At 37.7% G+C, this 18,505-nt stretch overlaps 1 long non-coding RNA gene across 1 annotated transcript in view; it reads left to right on the top strand.

Annotated features, from left to right (window-relative positions):
* Positions 1-18,505, top strand: part of LOC134654266 (uncharacterized) — a 290,346-nt gene that overhangs the window by 214,329 nt on the left and 57,512 nt on the right. The window lies entirely within an intron of this gene.

Genomic DNA, 18,505 nt, shown 5'->3' with positions numbered 1-18,505 from the left:
CCTACCTGTCCTTGTCATTTTCCATATTTATCAGAATCACTAAAATATCTAAATAAAATTCTTACGGTATTTACGATTATTTTGTCAAACTAGCTTCTGCTCGCGATATCGTCTGTGTTTATATGATGATGATTGGTATAAAATAAATCATCCTATATCCTTCCCCGGACCTCAAACTCTCAAACTACATATCTTCTTACCAAATTTCATTCCATCTTAATCGGTTCAGCGGTCTAAGCGTGAAGAGGTAGACAGACATAAAAAGTTACCATCGCATTTATGATATTAAAAGTAGGAAGAAAGGGATAACATTTACATTGTCAATTTGTCACCGAACTTACGAAAGTGTGTCAAATTTCACCTCGACTGATATGTTTGTATGTTCTGGAAATTTTGGAAAGGACTATATTTCTAAAGCGATCCTGGTTCTATGTGATGTTTTATTTTCTCTCCTTTTTTCCTTTTTTTCAACCCTTCCTTTCTATCTTTCCTTTTATGAAATCTTCCCTGAATCTTTTTTTATGATTTTGCGGTGTTTTTCAGTACTTTTCTACCTACTCCATGGTGTATCAATTTGATTACATTATAACTCGTGTTTGTCCGTGGAAAAAACGTATTTGTTCATGCATTCAAAGGTTAAAACAACAGCTACATCATCCTCATTACTGTAAGTGCTGTCACCGGGGTCGTGTCACTTCCCTCGCTGCCAACGAGCAACCCCTAGGGACCTATCGACTCACGCAGGGTTCGAATCCGGACACGACCCCGTCTTTGATTGCGAGTAGATTTTAACCAACTTAAACGAGGAAATTCATCGGGATTTTGGACTTTTTATGTTCCCCGATATCTCGAAGAGGCTTATTGGAAAATATTTTTGCATTTTAACACATTCATTGCCAGCGCGAGCTATGCACTAAGAGCGTAGCCGTTAACATGGGAAAAAAACCTTATGCAGGGAACCCGCCTAGCGGGTCATGGCAGTGAATGTGCTCAAATCCTTATCAGTTTGTCCCATGGATGATTTAATGGGATCCTGGAGAAATTAAGCGAAATCTTAACATAATAATATTTTTATAGTAACTCCTACATTTGTTCTTTTGAAGTGGAACTGCTGATGAAGACCATACGTGATGACATGTTAAAGTCTGTTTTTAAAGTCAGTTGTTTTTTCTCGTAAGTCTCTGCTTACTGTTTTCTAGCAATAAAGTATATGCTTTTTGTAGCTGCTCCAATGATTTTACTCTAAAGGGGGTCGAATTAAAATGGTTGCGAACCCCTGCACTAAGACAGTGCTTTCACACAAATTGCAAACCAATGTTACTGTATTGAATTTCTCTGCCATCCCTTGCGTCAGACGCTATTTTCACTCCTCACCTCCCATTCTAAACCCAACCTTAAATCTTCGTCACGAGGTCGTATTTTGATTGCTCTTCACCTTTTACATCTAGGGTTGAACATTGTCCAAAAGTCGTGTCTCGTAGACAGCTCGGCGTTGACGCAGAAGGCAGGCGGCCAACGCGCTGGTCACAATTACCTGATCTTACCTAGACCTTATAGCAAGGTGATAAGATCTATGATTAGTCATGGTAGTAGGAGGAGTAATTAGGCTGAGTGACAGCTACTGTTGCCATGCCAGTTTTGATGATTATAGTTGGCTTCGGTTGGGACTTGGAATTATGAAAATTATTTCTTGATAACCTTCTAATTTTATACGTACGTACCTATAAAGTTTATTAAGTATCCGTCCTCAAGTCAAAGTGAAAAAAAAAAACTACATAGGCCACAAGTTTTAAATGGCAAATTAAACGATGGAAAAAATCATCGTATTCTCTCTTTCAGAAAAATTGTAAGGGCCAATTGATAAATGCTTTAATTTCCAACATAGAATCGCATCTGCCGTTCAGCTTTTTCGCCTTCAAATATTTAATTTAATAAGCTAAAGAAATTCACTAATGCCTACAGCCTCTTAAGAAACATTACGCTCCTTTTTCAATTTAATAAAAAAAAACTCAATCCAATCACGTCGAAACAATTCGTCGGTCGTAAAATCGCGTCCGATATCAAATACCCCCTAATAAACCTTCAACTCGAAATTGGCCCAAACCGGTCCTTTCTAAAACGGTATAACTACACTCACTTTAACGACTTGGGTATCTTTTTGGGTGTCAAGTACCTTAACGAAGGTCTAAATTTAGTTCTCACTGTAATAGCTTCGTGGACGTTATTATGCAAATGGGGGAGGTATAATAGGAGGCCCTAAATAAGGGTGGATTGCGCTTGTCCTTAGCTGAGGGTAGTGAGTTACGTTACGGTTAATTGCTTGGGCTCTGTCACGGGACAGGCTGATGTCTTGCTGTTGACAGCGATTGGGAGGTCCTCTTGAGGAATGTACGATTTTTGTTTTATGAATTCGTATGGTTATACGCTACGACTGTGTCCTAACGCGGCAGCATATCAATAGATAGTAGATACCTATTACATAATATCTGGGAGACCGAGCTTTGCTCGGAAAACATACAAAAACTCAATAAGATATAAAACAAAGTCCTGCGTCGTGTCTGTCTGTCTGTCTGTATTCTATTACTGAACGGATTTTCATGCGGTTTTCACCTATCGATAGAGTGTTCTTAGGGAAGGTTTAGGTGTATAATTTGTTAAGATTTTGTGTAAATTGGTTGGACTAGGGCGGGTCGCTAGTATCCAAAAAACCAGAGGGCCTACCGCGAACCACGTTCGACGTGTTGCCCCTCTGTAAATTCGTAAAAAAAAAATGTAAATTCGTACGTAAGTGTGACAGGGAGGCAACACGTCGAACGTGGTTCGCGGTAGGCCCTCAGAAACACTTCATTAATACATAGTAACACTAACGTTAAGAAAATAATGGTAGTCCCATTGAGTTAACCTTCGGTGAAATTACGTCGATTAGTGTAATTTTATGGGATTTATGGGATACCATGATATTTACTCGTTCAGTCTTAAACTATCTTAAACTATATTCAAATACAATTGTCATATTGTTCATGAATAAATAAATAATAATAATAATATGTATTGCCAATACATGATGTGCCCTACATCAAAAAAGCGGCCAAGTGCGAGTCGGACTCGCCCATGAAGGGTTCCGTATTTAGGCGATTTATGACGTATAAAAAAAAACTACTTACTAGATCTCGTTCAAACCAATTTTCGGTGGAAGTTTACATGGTAATGTACATCATATATTTTTTTTAGTTTTATCATTCTCTTATTTTAGAAGTTACAGGGGGGGGGGGACACATTTTACCACTTTGGAAGTGTCTCTCGCGCAAACTATTCAGTTTAGAAAAAAATGATATTAGAAACCTCAATATCATTTTTGAAGACCTATCCATAGATACCCCACACGTATGGGTTTGATGAAAAAAAAATTTTTGAGTTTCAGTTCGAAGTATGGGGAACCCCAAAAATTTATTGTTTTTTTTCTATTTTTGTGTGAAAATCTTAATGCGGTTTACAGAATACATCTACTTACCAAGTTTCAACAGTATAGTTCTTATAGTTTCGGAGAAAAGTGGCTGTGACATACGGACGGACAGACAGACGGACAGACAGACAGACAGACATGACGAATCTATAAGGGTTCCGTTTTTTGCCATTTGGCTACGGAACCCTAAAAATGATCAATGTATAATTTTAATGGCGTACATAGTATTTGTAAACTGAAATACAAAGTATTTAATAAAATATGATGTGTTTCCTAGCTACATTGTAGTAGATGGTAATTGGTCCAATAGCGAGTGACATAACGTGCGCACGCGCTGGCAGCCGCGCCGCCCTGTCTGCGCACGACATTCTATAATATTCGATCACACTGACACCGCACAAACCTAGTCTACACGACTGATAATTGAGTGATATGAGTGGTACCAAGATGCAAGGTAGATAAAAAGAGGAAAAGTCGGCTAGACTAGGCGAAGAAAGGCGGAAAAAAGTGAGAGCGAGATAGGCTTACAGCAGGCGGTCTAGCATGAGTTGCGTTCTCGCGCGCGAATTTGGCGCGACTTCATGTATGGACTCGCGCGCGAAAACGCAAGTTGTGCTAGACCGCCAGAAAGCCCTGGCTCTAATCTGATATGCATACCGATACAAGATATATGCATATCTGTCACAACTGTCACAAGCCCAACAAGTATCTTTTTTTTTAAATAGCCTATAAGAGTGTCCCACTGCTGGGCAAAGGCCTCCCTTCTTTCCCGTCATTTGGTTATATCTAAAGCACAAGTAATAATAAGATATTATTTAACTGTCTAAGTATGTAAGTGTGGAGAATTATATTATTATTTATTTGATCGTCTTCTCCACATCTTTAGACTAAATGTGATAAATTTATTTGTCAACTTTTCTTACCATCAATCTGCACCATCCTTTACCAAGCTGTCCATCGACATCCAACCTTAACCGTCAGTAATTAAAGTCCTAATTACTCTGCACTTACCCGGTGATGCAACCGCCAGTAATACCCCGAACTCGTAGCCAAGTCGGCGCGCGCGCATCCAACTTGTCCATAAGGAAAACGACCTTAATGTCTATGGAGTTAAGTAAATTTTTGTGTAAAGTGTAAAGAATAATTGTCACATGTCACGTATTTAAACGATAAAAGACTTAAGCGTTTTTGAATGTTAATATTGTTAAGGCTGTTATTGTTTAAAGTTTGGTCCGCGGACAAATGTTCAAGTCAATCTGTCAGTAGGAATTGAATAGCGTTTCCATTGTGTAATATGTTCGAGTCAGAGGCAATTATAACTGAAATGAATAAGTATTGACGTGCCAATGTGTGAATGGTTATTTTAGAGTTTTCTGAAAATCAGAGTACGCAAGTAAAAAAAAATTTGGCAACGACATTTTTCCTCAATTAATTATTCAAAAAATGTGATTTTGTAGAAAAAAACTTTCGAGACCGATGCTATAGGTACTTATTTTATAAGTGTCGATGAATTTTTGTATTTGTTCAAAATTTCTACAAAGCCATTCTTATTTAAATCCCAGCATTTATACCGGTTATTTTCCGATATTTTAGTCATAACTTCTTGGGAAATTTTGACCTTCTACTCAAGCTTAAATTAAAAAGCAAGTAGGTGAAAACAATAACTTGTGTGATTAGAATTACATACTATGTGCTATGTATTATGTCTAATATTATACCGCATGTCTCTTACACAATCCTATTTAAAATCCACAAAGGTACATGCATACACACGTTACAAATACATTTGTCCATCGGATAAAAATGCGGCAAAGCTTTCAATCTTTCTCGCCATTAAAACATCACAGACAATCCACTCCATACTTCCACGTCGGTCTTAAATCAAGATTAGAGCTGCATAAAACAACAACACCCTCGACTGGCCATCTGTGTACCTTATGTGTTTGTATTAAAGTTTACGTATTGTCAGTGCAGCCAGTATGAGATTACATGCGCGTGAGTGGAATAATCGACGAACAGACGTGACAGCAGGATTACTTGCTAGTCGCAATAGGGCAATAGCCACTACTATTATATAATGTGTACGTCAATTACACTATTTATAGTACAACATAAAATACATCACAAACATGGTAGGTACAGAATATTAGTCAAAGGTCTTTAAAAGATTATTATAGTCTGGAAGAAGAAATTCCTGGCCTGGGCAGTGGGCACAAAACTTAGACAAAGTGCGGCGGTGTCTGTGTCTTGAAGTAAAACTGAGACCCGAAGAAAATTTCATCTCGGTTGATTTCATATTGCTATCACTCATCCATGCACCCCCTGCGAGACCCCAGTGCGAGCGAGATGCTGTGAGTTATGATTAAAGCAATAACATACAGTGAACCGTTTATTATGATTCCGCTTATACTGACCAACCGCTTACTATGAAGCAATTACTTTTCGAAGTTTGGTTTTCATATGAAATTATTTGTGACAAAGTCGGATAAGATGACTTCGCTTATAGTGAAGCTTTAGTATCACGTGTTTGTCACTTCCCTTCGATGTCATTATATTATAAAAAATTCCAATTGCACTTCTGGAGACTTGAAAAGCAGTAAATTAAGTTGTCGGAGTAGAAACTGGAAGGAATACAAAAAATAACAGGGAATTCAAAAATTCTGCTTCATTAGATTCAGACACAAAATCTCTAGTGATGGTGATAAAGTGACACCCTCATAAACGCCACATTTATTCGGTTCCTCATCATCATCATCATCAAAATGTCTTTTCCAAGTTAATGAGAACGGCATAAATGTGTAAAACGATGTTTTAAACGCCTGTGAGATGGAGCCGCGCCAGGTAAATGACGTTAGCACTTTTTCATTCACTGTTTCGAGTGCATGGTCCCACTGATGTTAGTCTCACTTCGTTTGTTTTTTCTTTGTATTTTATAAGTTTTTTTAATAGGGTCAGTCGCATTCTAGGGAAGCCAGTGCTGTCAAACTGGTTTAATTTGACAGACATTCAGACGTACCCCTATGAGTAACCACTGTTGATTAAGTTTTTATATATAGGTATTGTTAATTTTAAGCTTAGATATGCCGTTGGTGCTACGATTATTTTAGCGTTACGAAAATAAACATCAAGAATGTGAATTAACTTTTTAGCGGATCTCATTCAGCTAACGTTAATAAATTGCGAGAAGCCGAAATATAGAGGTTAGTTACAAACAAACGAATAGAACTACATCTTCATTTATTTACTTTATATTTTTACTAGCGACCCGCCCCGGCGGCTTTGGACGGGTTAACAAATTATACATAAACCTTCCTCTTGAACCACTCTATTTATTTAAAAAAACCGCATCAAAATCCGTTGAGTACTTTTAAAGATCTAAGCATACATACAGACAGCATTGTTTTATACTATATATCATAAACACATCCAATATCACCAGAATTCTGTTTTTATATTAGCACATCATAATGAAGACAGATATAACTGATCGCCGTATAAGACATGATCAGCCAATCTCATCGCGATTGTCTCATTTATCCGTTCCTATAACAAATGCCTCCCATTCCGATAACAGATGAGGTACTTCAGCATGAGTCGGGATCTCAGCCTATTGTATTTCGGTCGCATATCCACTTTCGAGGCATCTGTCAGAAGCTACATGTCATAATTAAGAAAATAGCTTTGCGTATCTCGCGATATTTATGTGTACAGTCGCCATCAGATATATCGGAGCGGCCAAGGTGCTCACAAATATCTGAACACGCTTCTATTGTCGCAAGTATATGTTGCGATATTTTTGAGCACCTCGGCCGCTCCGATATATCTGATGGCAACTGTACCATCAAAACTTAATGACAATTCTTAGCTCTAATTGCGGAGACAAGGGTCATGGGTCAAGGAAGGTTAGTTTTAATACTAACATATGTATTTTGAGTACGAACGCCCGAGTTAAGGCTTGGGGATATTTATGTGGGGCTTAGTTGACTTACGCTGGGAATAAACAGATTAGGACTGAGTTAAAGATGACGTCAGTTGTTACTAAATTCTTCAGGTTTAAAAGAATAACGGCGTTATTCATAAAGGCTGCTAAGTTAATCAGCTGATGATCATGTTTGTCCCATCATGGCATAACGATAGATAGGGACAAACGACGATCATCAACTGATTAAGTTAGCAGCCGTTTATGAATAACGCCATAAGTAAGTAAGTTATTATAAGCCTATATGGTGTCCCACTGCTGGGCAAAAGCCTCCCCCCTCCATTTCCATTCGTGTCGGTTTTGAGAAATCTCCGAGCTCCGGCCAGTTGTTGAGATATGCGTCATTTTCTATAACTCCCAAAGCGCATATAATTCCCTTTAATAAATATAGGTAACACACCTTATTTAATGTGTAGGACCAACTATAAAAAACTGCCTTTCACCTTTCGCTCTTATAGGATCTTTCGGATATATTATGTTAAAAAAAGAAGCCCTTTCTGAAAACCTCTTCAGTATCTTTGTGAAATGAGAGTAGGTAATCAACTATCTGGCCAGAGTGCGAACTTATGACGAGTTTCGCCTACCACTCCTACCAGTCCACTTAAAGATCCGAGCGATGATCATGACTTTCCTACTAATCGCCTATTTCGTAACAAGGAAACGCCGCCGGTTAATGCTCCTTCCATCGATTGTCACCGTTCAAAACTCCCTGAACCCGTGCCAAACTCCGTCCATTAGCAAGGTCTTTCTAGTTCATGGCCAACTGATGTCATTTATTTTTCTGCGAAAAGATATAAATAATAGTTTTGTACCTCCCGCCAGAAGAGCAAAGCTCATTCCCACTTCATAGATACCTACATGGCACACGAAGAATAAGCGGACATCTCGCTCGTTTCTTCCCAGAATCACAGAATAAGTAAGAATAAGTACTACAAGTCAGAAAAGAAACTTCCTACAAAACCGAAGTTTGACAGCGATTCAGGGACGAATCATGCTAATGTGCTAATGGGCTTCCCTATTTTCATTCAGGAAAACCAATCTATTTCGTAAGACATTTCCAAAAATTGTTCTAAAATTTTCGTTTTTATCATGTCTTTATAATCAAGATGAACTATGCCCATCCCATCATCAGATTTAAATATTGTACGGTCACCCAACCTTACATATGCAATATGCATAGTATAGTTTCAGCTCAATCGAATAATGGGAAGTGGGTCTAATTTAGCTTGCAAGACAAATCTTGTAAGCTAAACGGGTCAAACCCGAACGTTAAATAAAAGCTTGTAGAAAGTGCCTACGAACGTACAAGACAACGTAAAAGCTTAGGTGTAACCTTTCGCTCTGCCATAACACATAAATCTTCCCCGCTTACTTGGCAGCGCGGTGGGCTATTCTGGGCTCAAGCGTCAGTGGAAGACAGATGACGTGACGCGAGGCAGGTGTCAGGGACACGGGTCACTTGGTGCGGTGTTTCATGAACATTCAGATTGCGACTGGAGTAACATTGCCCATGCAGATTTACTGTTGCAGAGTTGCAGCAACAGACCGTCTAGCATGAGTTGCGTTCTCGCGCGCGAGTCGATACTTGAAGTCGGGCAAGATGTATGGAGCCGCGCGCATGAACGCAACTTATGCCACTAGGTCAGGTAGGTAATAAGCGATATCACAGCCCATTTTGCCAAGAATATCATCAAGTCGATATCTTTGGCAAAATTGGCGATGGATTGAATATTCTAATCGAGACAGCATTACGGTAACTACAGCAACAAGTCTACTAAGGAATCGCCACTTTGAGAAGGGACATGTGGCGGCTTGCCAATAAAGGGACCGTATTGAGCAATGACCCGTAATGAGAAGTCACCGCTTTGCGGCACGTGCGCACGCGACGCGAGCTACATCATTAGCATTTGAAGCGAAATATGACTCCTACGCACTGTTACAGTGATATAACTTCAAAGAGATGATCATAATTTGAAATAGATGTTATATACTTACCTACTAAGAAGTCTAAGAACAAATGTGCGCCAACGGTCTCACAAAAGAGGATGTGGAAGAACTACGACATAAAGGAGAAGTAGTCGGAAAGTGGGCTTCGATAGCAGCTTAGAAAATCAAAACACAACCCGGATAATGGGAGCCTAAAAACATAAAGAAGAAATGGCTAAAGGTGTTTGTTTTTTTAATGTAAATTTAAACTAAAGTCTTCCTGCTTTCGTGGCTTGACCCTTCAGCTGACACTATAGCGTCTACATTATTGGGACCTGTATTAGGCTGTAGCAATCTTCCATATTCAATTTTACAAAAAGTTACAGATTTTGCTATACTTTAAAGCTTATCATACATATCTTATTAGATGCCTAGATAATATTATAGTTAACGTACCCACTGAATACAAATTATTACTGCTAACTTGTGGAAAAAACCGACACTAAAATGTTATAAAAGCTTGGTTTTTAACTAGGCCACTAATCACTGCATATAATAATTATTCAACAAGACGTCACAGCGATATATTTTCAGTAATCCACGTTGGCAACGCCACAGGTGTGTCCCCAGATGTACAAATGTGAAGTGCCAAATTACTTGCCGATATGCATCTTTTGATGAATGTCCAAGTAAAAAGATGAGAACATCGCTGTACGAGGATCGTTGGATCGGTTTGACTAGATGTATACCTTATTACAATACAATAAAGTTTACATTTACTGATGTTATTTTGTGTGTCGACGTCAAAGATATGTTCTTATATATTTTTCATCTCGTTGCAATGGGAAAACATCCAAGAGTAGGTACTTTCTAAAAGTATAATTATACATTTGAATGTGTCAAGTATGTTTAAGTTTTTTTTTAATATAAATTTGGTTGGCTGCTTGTGCTATCGGCCACATCATGAAATGATCAATCAGAAACATTATTACTAATACATGATAACATGAATAGTAGGGGACTAAAAAACAAGTCAAATACACACATGCATGCACCTTAGTTTAATAATTAATTTTTGACTAGTCGCACTTGTTAGTAGTATAAATATTGTGTACATTATGTATATTTTAAATGTACCTATTACCATGTGTGATGAATAAACTATTATCTATCTTATCTATCTATCAAATGTATATTGAGACTGTTGACCGTTCTATAATAGCGAAGCTAAGACACATATTTTACAGTGTGGCGACATGTAAAAATAATATAATGCTCACTCTATACATCGATAAATTCGATTAGGCGAGCGTTGCAAAAACGTATTTGTAAAAGGGTGGCTTAATTTTTTAACTACATTTCCCGTTCACCTAATTATACAAGCAAGGGCAACCTTGCACTGTAAGATTACCTACTTATTGCTCTATAAGTACAGATAATTAGAGCCTTGTTAGATTCTTCTATCGATATGGACTGTACTCTGTATGTGATGACAATACGCCTGTATGTGTTGGCAAGCGTGCGCGCCGCCCTGTCTCCGCGGACATTGATGTCTGCCAGTAGGTAGGTATACACATGCGCGGGAGTCGATTTCTGACTTCGCGTGTTGGCGGCTCCGCCTGGGTGGGTACACGTGTGTGGCAGTTTCGCTTTAATGCAGCCAATGTAAAATCTGACGGATTCTGAGGACCTGTGAAATTAATTTCGGACTTTTTGTAAAGTAAAAGCATTCTTCTATGTTTCTTGGAGAAATTATGCTTTCAAAACCTAACAGATTAGGTTGGAAATTGCAACTAAGCGCAATGATTTTGATTGTGATAATTCCTACCTTAATACTATTATTTATAAACGTGAAAGTACCTACCATCACCCGCGAAAGTGCATGGCGAATTTATCAATGAATTCATTCATAATTTGCCCATGCAATTTCGCAGCTGACTGTACCTAGTTACTTTCAGATAGAGTTATATCTGTTACCTCTTCACGCTTAAACCAATGAACGGCTTTAGATTAAATTTAGTAGATATGGAGATATATTGAGGACCGGGGGAAGGACATAGCGTACCTAGTTTTATCAGTCATCATCATCATTTTCTAGTATTTAGAGTAGAAGTTCTTATCACGCCACACACGGCTCAAACTTTGTGTGGCAACATATTGTTTTCCGCTTGCATCCTAAAGAAGTCGGGCGCAGCATGGTTCCATTTTTATCGCCTGTCAAGGCCCGTCACTTTCGCACTTACATACTTGTTAGAACGTGACAGGCATGGTGGTGACAAGCGATAAAAATGCGACCGAGCTATACCGCCGCTGGCGTCCCTTGGATAAAATAAATTCCAATAAATCCAAGAATCATTGTAATTAAGTGTCCTTTCTACCCAGAGAACGACGAGGCGTTGACGACCGGTCTGGCCTAGTGGGTAGTGAACCTGCCTGTAAAGCCGATGGTCATGGGTTCGAATCCCGGTAAGGGAATTTATTTGTGTGATGAGCACAGATATTTGTTCCTGAGTTATGGGTGTTTTCTCTGTATATAAGTATGTATTTATCTATATAAGTATGTATATCGTCGCCTAGCACCCATAGTACAAGCTTTGCTTAGTTTGGGGCTAGGTTGATCTGTGTAAGATGTCCCCTGATATTAATTAATTAATTTATTTATTGTGTTATCACGATTACGTATTTTCTTTACCTAGAAAAACATTTCGTCGCAAACTACACCAGTTATTTTAGGCGATTGTCTAATTAGCAATCAAAGTCAGGGTGAAGGTTGAGGTGACCGCTTGCATCAGAGACTATTTATATACGAATACACATAAGAGTTGTACGGAAAATGTAATAAGGTACGTTATTCTACTAGGGGCACTAGGACATAAAAAATGTCCTAACTTTCCGTATCCACTAATGCTATTTTTCTCCTAGTCGAAGTATGATAAATACAAGTATAAATTTAATAAATCTAACGCCAAGGTAATTAAATCAAGTTGTTCACATCTCAAGATGTCGATAGATAAATCGCTGGTGACATAAAAGCAATTCATAAAATGTTCAATACACTTCGCTACATCACCAATATATCTTCATCGACAGAAAAAACGCTTGTCATACGGAACGTTTTTGATCCACATAGGTATGTACCTAATGTCGTTATGGATCCAAAGGTCAAATTATCATCATCATCATCATCATCCTGTCTTAGCCGGTTTCAGCCACGGCAACTGAGATTGTACTGGCTAGTGAGAGCGACGGTCCTGAGTATTATATCGTATTGTATTAATTAGAGAGGGTCGGTCATATAGTCTATCACATGGGCGAGATAATGTCGCACCCGTCCTATTCTAGGCCGACAGGTGGCTGACGTAGACAATTTTTTTGCAGTGAATTTACGGACACTCACTACCGTTCCGACAAAGACCAAATTATACTAGTTTAGTTAGGTATATAACCAGATGGGTATTTAACGTTTTGTGAATGGCATGTTGTAAGTAGGCCACCGTTATCACAGTTCAATGGCCTCTGATAGCGGAGAGCTGACCGGACTGGAACTGACGAGGAGATTTAAGGATCCGTTCACGTTTTCATATTTTATATGGCGGTCGCCACATTGACCTTACATCCTAAAACAATTAAGTTAACAACTGAACCATTACTCAAATCACCCAGAGATAATTAATAGGAAATGGATCTATCACATAAAATACACAACCGAAGATAAAATCGCAGTAACGAATGGGCCCGCCATAACGTCGCGCGCCATTGAATAGCTCGAGTCATTAAAGAGAAGTGGTCCGAGAAGAGAACCCTGCGGAAGTCATCCCTCATTCGAAGAAAGCGTACCCAGACCATGTGTGAAACTTATCGCTACGCAATAAGGCATATCAGTAGTAAGTTAAATGTGTTAATATGTGATTCGAAAACGTCGAAAGCTTCATAGAAGCCAGTATAACTTTAACAGTATCCGATATTGTTGCAAGGAATTTAAAGCTCAATTTATAGTGGGATTGTATTTTGGGAATGTATGGAGAGGATATGTGCATCGATTGAGTAAGTAATGGGTTGAAAGGAGGATTGTTTGAGCTTGAGTGATTTAAGGTATTGTCTAGGTACGGAATGCAGTGATGCATATGGAGATAAAGGTACATTATATATCATACTGTTTTTGTTATGTTATAGGTATAGTCATAGCAGAAGTTAGTCAAGTTAGTGTGACTACTTAAAAAACACAAATCAAATATTTTATCAAAATAATATTACGTTTCGAGCTCTTTTGAGACGACGGAAACCAAAGACACTTACATACATATTAATAGTTTTTGATACTCACAATTTTAATTTTAATGACACACACAATTTTAATTTAAGTAAGTATGATTTAAGGCAGCCATTCTCAAAGTGTGTTCCGCGGAACCCTAGGGTTCCGCGACACCCCTCCAGGGGTTCCGCAAGAATTTAGAATTATGCTTATTACTAAAAAAAATACACTTCTAAAAACTATTGTTTTATTGTAGGGTTCCATCAAGTATTTCGCTTTCCAAAAGGGTTCCGTCATAAAAAAGATTGAGAACCGCTGATTTAAGGAAAGAGCTTACACGTTTCCAAGAACAAAATGACGCGCCAAAACTGAAAAACAATCTACGCCAGTGAAACGTACTTACCTACTACCTACGTTCCCGTTGGTGACAGCGATGACAGATGTTTGCCTTGATCATGCGCGGGCGTCGGTGACGAACTATACGTGTCACGGTCGGGAGGTGACCGGGATAGAGGTCAGAGGTGTGACGGTGATACAGGACGCTTGGACAACAGAAAACAGGACCACTTATAGGTCTACGATTACAATTGAGGCAGTTGGTAATAAGCTATATTATAAATAGTCGGTTGCGGACGGGACGGGTTGAAGGCTTGCAGACTGCAGTAGTACCTACTTATTATGTTGTAAACTAGAGCGCGCCAAGATTTGTAATTTTGTATACATATTATGACAAACTTTTGTGGCTCTATACAACAGAGTTTCCTTCATATATTTGCAACTTTTGCAAGTGACATGTCTATATAATTATTTGTAAAAACGTATGAAGCCACACAGTAATCTACTGAAGTTGAATAAAATTGTATCAGTTTAAAAATAAGTATTAAAAATCTGTGCGTCAGATATTTTTGTTTAATAAAATGTCACAGCCAATTATAGAAAGATGCGGAACTACATAATAAAAGAAACAACATTAAAAAAATTTCGGCGCCGCCAATAAATCTAATTTCTAACATAAATTGCCGTATATCATTATATTTAAAGCCCAAATTATTAATTACGAGGATGCTATATCTATTGGAGTTTGGCACGGAAGAGTAGACACGATAGTGCAATAGTGGTCCCCGTATGGCAACGAGCCAACTAACAACACTCCTGAGTTTTTGCAGAATAAAAAAAATATAGCTAGTAGGTACAATATAAATATCGCCAGATATTTTACTAAGATTTCGTTTCATGTAACTAAGTTTAAGTTTTGAGCCCAATAACTTTCTAAAACGTTAAAAACCGAACAAGTAATGTAGAATGATATATCAACATGTTTCTATTGTTGTATGTTTTGACGAATTTTGTATCAGTTCTAGTTTTTATTAGTGTTGAGTAGAATGACAACGACAATGATGATGTTTGCGCTGTTTGCTATGGTCAAACCAATTTGTCAGTAAATAAGAACAAAAAAAACTATACTCATCTTTTCTTTTGGGTGCTAGTACTAGTGTAAGATAAAGATAGTATGTTACTCTCTGTCTATGTTGGAAATGAGACAGTCCTTTGACAAACTATATTATTGATTAATATTGCAACCTTCGAGCAACAACGGCTTCCGACAAAGATTGCAACAGACACCATTACCTATGTGAGATCTTACGGGAGTTTATAACTTATATTTTGTCTTGCTGAGTAGTACATATTTGTTATTCAGAGAACTGTGAAAACACGCCTTAATCCGTCGCGTCATAAATTCCCTGATTTTACTAATCCTGTCCCGTTCGGGAGCTGTCAAACCGAATTACTAAACACCATTAATCTGCCTCGTGTGAACATTTATTTTCATTTCTGATGCTGACGTGCGTGTATCGCAAAACAACGAGATTAGCGCCAAGTTTACTTGGTAAGTTTACGCCAGGTGTACAACTGAATTTATTTAATGTTTGTTTAAAACGTTATTGTTCAAGAGATAACGTTAAACCTTAAGAAGACTAGATGCCATCTAGGGAACTCTAAGAGGCTCCTTTTCTTCAAGGGTCATCCGATAGGTATCCGATATTGGATCAGACAGACAGTCATCATGCAGTGACCGACCGGACTGGCCTAGTCTGTAACTCTGTAGTGAATAGTGACAGTAGTGAACTCTGCCTATGAAGCTGAAGGTCCTGCTGGGTTTTAATCCCAGTAAGGGAATTTATTTGTGTGATGAGCGCAGATATTTGTTCCTGAGTAATGGGTGTCTTCTATGTATTTCAGTATTTGTGTATTATATATGTTATATCGTTGTCTGAGTACCCACATCACAAGCCTTCTTGAGCTTACTGTGGGGCTTAATCAATTTGTGCAATGATGTCATATAATATTTATTTATTATTCATTTATTTATTTTGCGCCGACGTGATCTTGAATTTCTGTTTACACTTCCTGAGATACCTATTCATTTATTTGAAGCATTTTAGTTTGATTTTGAAGTAGAGGAAAACAACAGGTGGTCTTGTCGGTAAAAAATGATCTCCTCCAGACAAACGCACCACTGTTATGATGGCAGTTTGGACTGACAGTCGTAAACGACTCGGCCATGCATTGATAGCTGGCCTTGTCCCAAGGCTGATACGATCAAGAAATGGGTCACGGTTAACTATAGCTAACTGTCAGGATCGGTTCTGCATCTTATTGAAACTGCTTATGAATTGGTAGGGGAACTACAAAGTCTACCAATTGGTGGGCAATTTTTTTACGTATTAAGTCCAGAAAAACTATGGGTATCGTAAAACGGGGTGAGTAGGTTTCGCGGGGAGAGGTGGGTTATGAACGGGGAGAGAAGATTTGAGAGGGGGGTGAGAAGGGATTTTAAGGCTACTGCTACATAAATAATGTATTCCAATTTAAAATGGAGCTATAGTAATACGCATAATAAAAAAAATCGATCCAACAATCTTCCAAAATCACCTTTGTATGAAAACCCCTCTCACCCCAAATACGAGGCACTACGGGGTGAGGTGGGTTTTCCTCTTTATCGTCAAAGTTATGAAATGGAACAACCCAAAATAAAATAAAAACTAAAATACAAACATCCGGAACACTTCTTATATTAGCATGTCGAGCACTAGTACGTTTATCTTACGAGGCCAACTCCGTTCAGTTGCATGCGTTCGTCGGTTACAAAATTTCAGTTTCTTCAAATTACAATTTAATTAATAGACAACAACATTGTTAACCCTATTGTTCTAATTTCAATAATATTCGCTGGTCACGAAATATTCCAAAACATTTGAGTATCCGAACCATTTAATCAGTGCGTTTCATAAATGGAGTAATGGCAAGGGTCGCGTGATAAACAGCCAATACCCCCTCCCTCCAACCCCCCTTGCGCAAGTAATTCAATTTGGCTGCAGTTAAGGGGGCATCGGAGTCAGCGATTTTTGAACTGGAATAAAACTATGTAGAGAGTTTGGGTCTGTTTCACGCACGCCCACTTTCAGGAGTAGAACAGATATAGTTTAATTTTTGTTATTAGACTGCAAAGCAAACTTGCTCGTATATAAGGCAAATAAATAGATAGAATAGATTGTAAAAAGCCAAGAAAAAACACCGTCTCAGGCGAGTTTCAACATACGTATTTACGTTTGTAAATACTTCATCCACATTTTTTACATAACTTTAATTTTGTATGATATTGATACCTATATAAATAGGTAGGTATGAGATTGATATATATAATCATATCCTCATGAACATTTTTGCTTTAAATAATTTTTCTGATATTTAAATTGTGTATAATTAGTTATTTTGTCTTTTGCTCATGTATTTTTAAAGTGTGTGTTTGCAGTAACCAAATAGACTTTCATATATCTATCATTTGTTTCCGTCTATATGACAATACGATATTTTTAGTGTTTCGTTCAAAAATTTGTTCACGGAACACTTATGGGATCACTTTGGTCTTGCAAATCGGTTAAATTTGTTTTTTTTTCATTAAAATAGCTTTAGCTTGTTGCGCGAATGCGCGTGCGCCCCCTTAACCAGGCGCTAACAATAGCTGTTGGGATAAATAATTATGATTTAGGCGCGGGAGCAATATCGCCCGTGATTTGTGTGCGAGCTCCTGCAGAAGGGTTGCCAAAAACAGATTTATTTTATACACCCCAGAGCAATAAAAATAGATCACTTCGCAAGGAAATGCATATACACATCATGTAATTTTTTTCTTTAGATTTTTAACCGGAAATCATAGTTATATCTCCGGCTCCTAACAATAGGTAGGTACCTAAGTTTATTTGAAATTAAGTATAGGTACCTATTTTGGTTACATTTAAAGTCCTCGATTTCCATAGAGTTCAAACTTCAAACAACGTTTTACGTTTCTGTGTAGTGATCTACATTACTTATTTTAAGATTAAGTAGTTTTATTTGTTTTTAGATCTACATTTTAATTTTAAGGTTATTTTTATCTAGTTTTACATTTAGTTTTTAGGTATAGTCTAGTTTTAGTTTAGTTTCTTTTGTTTTAATGAATAATAAAAATCGTTGCTTTGTTCATTACGTTTTCATAACATAAGTTTAAAAGTGTAAATATCCCATAAAGCTTAAATTTGCAATGTAAGTACATATCTCCTATACGTAGCTGCTGTAATAAATAATAATGTTTGGCTGGAAGCGCAATGATTTGTGCTCGAGCTTCCTGTGAAGGGTTGCGTAATGCGTTAGAGATTGGCAATAAATTATATTGCGTTTACATTTCAAAGTTATCAAACATTTACGAATATAGAAGGAAAAATAAATTTGGTGTACTGCTTTTTTGCCGAATTATGTTTCGTCAAATTTCATTTAGCAACCAACTTTACGCCGAAGTTTTATTTCGCAAACCAATCCTTGGTATAATTTTACTTCGTAATTTTTT

The sequence above is a fragment of the Cydia amplana genome, chromosome 14, assembly GCF_948474715.1.
Source record: "Cydia amplana chromosome 14, ilCydAmpl1.1, whole genome shotgun sequence".
Lineage (NCBI taxonomy): Eukaryota > Metazoa > Arthropoda > Insecta > Lepidoptera > Tortricidae > Cydia > Cydia amplana.
This window is presented reverse-complemented; position numbering and strand designations above follow the sequence as displayed.